We start from the raw sequence: 4,833 nt of genomic DNA, 5'->3' as shown, positions 1-4,833 counted from the left end.
AAGAATGCTGAAAATAAACGCAGTTGACAGTGAGATGACGTTTCTTTTTTTGCTGAGTTTATATTTTCAGAGTAGCTTTTCCAACATTGGTTGTACATTATATAATGTACTTACTTTAAAAACCCTAAATTCCCCTAAAAGTATGCCTTCCCCTGTAGGCCCTTACAATATTTTTAATTTGCTCAAATTATTCATATTGCTTTGCGCCATGTAAGTCTAGATGTTTAAAGTCTTCTTAATGAGGTGTTTGATAGGATTAAGTCATCTACTGATTGCGTTATCTATCAATGGAAGCTTGTTCTCGAAAATTGTATCCAATAAAATGTAATGAGGTCACTGATTATCTCTCACATTGGTCCAATCAGCTGACAGTCTTACCCTATGTATGGGGGTTGGCAAATTCTTCAGATTTGAACAACTAGTCCTTGTTTACAGAATTATCCCTGCTGCTTTTGACTGTCTTTAAATTCCTCACTCAGTGTAAAGTTCTGTCTGTTTACTGTTGAGTCTTGTGGGGAAGTGTGTTCTACAGAGTGGTGATGTAAGAGGCGAGCATCACCTTCTGGAATTTCACCCATCAATATCCACTTGACTCCTAGCAGCATTTCCACCGTCTACGATATGGGTCCGCATAGTCAATGGACTTAAGTCTGCGCTCTGCGTTAACCGCCACCGTATCCCGGAGCGAATTCTCTGCAGGGGAGGAACGTCATCTCTCCAGGCCGTAGCTGTGAAGAGAAGATTATAGGATGGGAACGGTGCTCTCCATATACCCTACAACAAAGAATGAGGCTATTCTGGATGAGGGGGGGACCATGCAATTAAAACAGGGGCGTAAAAAAGCAGTCCATGCTTGTCTCAACTCTCACATTTAAGAAAACGGTTTTCGAATCGACCAAGAAAAAGAGTCGCAAGAAAGTCATCCCAAACGCCTCACAGGTGAACAACAGCCACGTAAATCAGCTTAATAATGAAAATAACAAGAAATCCCAGCAATCGAGTACGGATGGTAAGAAAGGACCACTCACTGTACCAGTGCCGATGGTTACTACCCAAAGTCTTCAACCCAATCAACCCCAGGTCCCCTCTAAGAATGTGGAACTCTTAGCTGTCCAAAAGCAACCTAGCAAAGTAGACCTCCTCTCACCGAGGTGTGTGATTATCCAGGCATCGACTGGGGAGCTGTTGCGCTGTCTGGGAGAATTTACATGCCGGAGATGCTATAAAGTGAAGCTCACTTACAGTGAGGTCATTATATGGTTCCGAAAAGTCGACCAAACCCTTCTCCTCCAAGGCTGGCAGGACCAGGGATTCATTACAACTGCTAACTTGGTCTTTGTCTACCTGCTCTGTAAGGTATCAATACCCAATGATCTCGATAGCGCACCCGAAGTCCATAGTGTCTTCCTGCTCGGTCTCTATTTATCCTACTCGTACATGGGTTGCGAGATATCTTACCCTCTGAAACCCTTCATGATTGTGGCCAATGACGATAATTTATAGGATAGTTCTATGAGCATCATCAATAACACGAGTGCCAAAATGTTGCAGTTAAATGCAGACCCTTACTTTTTCACGGAGGTGTTTCAAGAGATAAAAGATGAAGGAAAGTCTAGGGACAAAGACTTGGACAATTAAATCAAAGGAGAACTCTGATGAATGTTCCACAAAACCAATGGAGTTGTGGTTTGAATACAATATTTATCCGTTTTCAAGGCCAAGGCCTACTAGATTGGAGAATCCAGTCTATTAGTTTCTAAACTATTCATGTTGACTTGTACCAGTGTTAAAGAAAACTGTAGTAGCCTACGGAACAACTGAAGTATTCTAAAAGTAGGCATATCTCCTTTGTAAACTTTTGCAAAAACTGTAGGATTGTCACAGGGACACTGTGGATAATAGAAATGTCTGCAAATACATCAATATATGGGTAATCTAGCGTAGTTTTATAATTATCTGGGTGTTCAGTTATGTAGATCTGTTGTGGGCAAGAATAGCAGCATGTTATAGGTCAAGATGCTGAGCAATCCAATGTACTGAATAGCCTTTCTTTACTCATCGCTCCCGTTGAAGCCTATTCTAGCCCTTTGGACATGATGGAATGGAATGTATAACTAAAGAGATTATTTATCGTCATTTGTGCCAATTAAAAACTGGTTTACATGAAATTATAGCAGATTGCCTTCATTGGCAAAAAATATAATTTTTTTGTATAATTTTTTTATTGAGCCATTTTGTTGATGTACTTGTTGAAGCAAAAAATATCAGTTACACTGGTTTCTGAATGTATTGTGCCCTATTTGTAAACTTGTAATGGTGCAAGAGCTGGCAGCTGCTTTTCAGCATTGTAGGGGCATCTATCCAATCACCCTGGTCTCAGAGCATTTTGTATTATTCTGTACGTACATCAGAACACTCCATCTAGTATGATATGTTGCATTTTGTGAGGTTACAGAAGGCTACTTAAGGCAGAAATAAAAGGAGGATGTTTGGTCGAGGTGGATGGGTGAACGTATAACGCAAACATCTAGAAAACCAAATGTTGCGAGCTTGAATCTCATCATGGGCAACCTGAGCATTTTAGCTAATTATCTACTTTGCACCTACTTAGCATGTTAGCTAAACCTTCCCTAAACCCAAACTTAACCCTTTTAGCTAACCCTTCACCTAACCTTAACCCTTTAACCCAACTCCTAAATTTAACCATAACTCCTAACCGCTAACCCCTAGTCTAGCTAATCTTAGCAAGCTCGCTAACGTTAGCCACCTAGCTAGACTTCGTAACATATCATACGTTTTTCAAATTCATTACATATTGTACATTCAGCAAATTTGTAACATATAATACAAATTGTATTCATAATATAGCATACGCAATGGGTGATGGACATCCACAAATTAATACATACCAAACGAAATGTAACATATCATACTAAATGGAGGGTCTCAGATTTAAGAAATACGAAATGCTCTGAGATCAGGTTGCTCTGCATTGAAACATTGGAGAAGATGTGCAGCTATTTGCACAGTCTGAAAGAAGGCCAAGCCACTATAATGTATTTAAGCAACAAGGCACGCTGGGCAACCCATTTACCTGTGACTGTTTTCATGATACAGCACTGCCTCGGGTGCCTTATTTATTTTATAAAATGGTTACCAACATATAAAAAGTCTGTTCTGGACTTGGGGACTGTGAAGAGACCTCTGGTGGCATGTCTTGTGGGGTATGCATGGGTGTCCGAGCTGTGTACCAGTAGTTGAAACAGACAGCTCGATGCATTCAACATGTCAATACCTCTCACAAATACAAGTAGTGATGAAGTCAATCTCTCCTCCACTTTCAGCCAGGAGAGATTGACATGCATATTCAGAATTTTAGCTCTCTGTGTGCATCCAAGGTCCAGCCGTGCTGCCCTGTTCTGAGCCAATTGCAATTTTCCTAAGTCCCTCTTTGTGGCACCTGACCACATAACTGAACAGTAGTCCAGGTGCGACAAAGCTAGGGCCTGTAGGACCTGCCTTGTTGATAATGCTGTTAAGAATGTAACGCTTTATTATGAACAGACTTCTCCCCATCGTACCTGCTGTTGTATCAATATGTTTTGACCATGACAGTACAATCCAGCGTTACTCCAAGCAGATTAGTCACCTCAACTTTCTCAAGTTCCACATTATTTAGACACCCTAAAGACTGCACATCATGGTTCACCATCAGCCACAAACATCTTAAGAATAAGCTACCAGCCAAACAAGCTTATAAACAATGTAAACAACACATTTGAATCTTTCCTTACATACAGTGCCTTGCGAAAGTATTCGGCCCCCTTGAACTTTGCGACCTTTTGCCACATTTCAGGCTTCAAACATAAAGATATAAAACTGTATTTTTTTGTGAAGAATCAACAACAAGTGGGACACAATCATGAAGTGGAACGACATTTATTGGATATTTCAAACTTTTTTAACAAATCAAAAACTGAAAAATTGGGTGTGCAAAATGATTCAGCCCCCTTAAGTTAATACTTTGTAGCGCCACCTTTTGCTGCGATTACAGCTGTAAGTTGCTTGGTGTATGTCTCTATCAGTTTTGCACATCGAGAGACTGAAATTTTTTCCCATTCCTCCTTGCAAAACAGCTCGAGCTCAGTGAGGTTGGATGGAGAGCATTTGTGAACAGCAGTTTTCAGTTATTTCCACAGATTCTCGATTGGATTCAGGTCTGGACTTTGACTTGGCCATTCTAACACCTGGATATGTTTATTTTTGAACCATTCCATTGTAGATTTTGCTTTATGTTTTGGATCATTGTCTTGTTGGAAGACAAATCTCCGTCCCAGTCTCAGGTCTTTTGCAGACTCCATCAGGTTCTCTTCCAGAATGGTCCTGTATTTGGCTCCATCCATCTTCCCATCAATTTTAACCATCTTCCCTGTCCCTGCTGAAGAAAAGCAGGCCCAAACCATGATGCTGCCACCACCATGTTTGACAGTGGGGATGGTGTGTTCAGCTGTGTTGCTTTTACGCCAAACATAACGTTTTGCATTGTTGCCAAAAAGTTCAATTTTGGTTTCATCTGACCAGAGCACCTTCTTCCACATGTTTGGTGTGTCTCCCAGGTGGCTTGTGGCAAACTTTAAACGACACTTTTTATGGATATCTTTAAGAAATGGCTTTCTTCTTGCCACTCTTCCATAAAGGCCAGATTTGTGCAATATACGATTGATTGTTGTCCTATGGACAGAGTCTCCCACCTCAGCTGTAGATCTCTGCAGTTCATCCAGAGTGATCATGGGCCTCTTGGCTGCATCTCTGATCAGTCTTCTCCTTGTATGA

General features: G+C 40.8%; 1 pseudogene; it reads left to right on the top strand.

Annotated features, from left to right (window-relative positions):
* Window positions 1-749: 749 nt before the first annotated feature.
* On the top strand, window positions 750-1,638 carry LOC139380056 (cyclin-dependent kinase 5 activator 1-like; annotated as a pseudogene).
* The last annotated feature ends 3,195 nt before the right edge of the window (window positions 1,639-4,833 follow it).

Source organism: Oncorhynchus clarkii, chromosome 22 (assembly GCF_045791955.1).
Source record: "Oncorhynchus clarkii lewisi isolate Uvic-CL-2024 chromosome 22, UVic_Ocla_1.0, whole genome shotgun sequence".
Lineage (NCBI taxonomy): Eukaryota > Metazoa > Chordata > Actinopteri > Salmoniformes > Salmonidae > Oncorhynchus > Oncorhynchus clarkii.
Note: the sequence above shows the minus strand (reverse complement) of the source record. Positions and strands in the feature narration are given on the sequence as shown.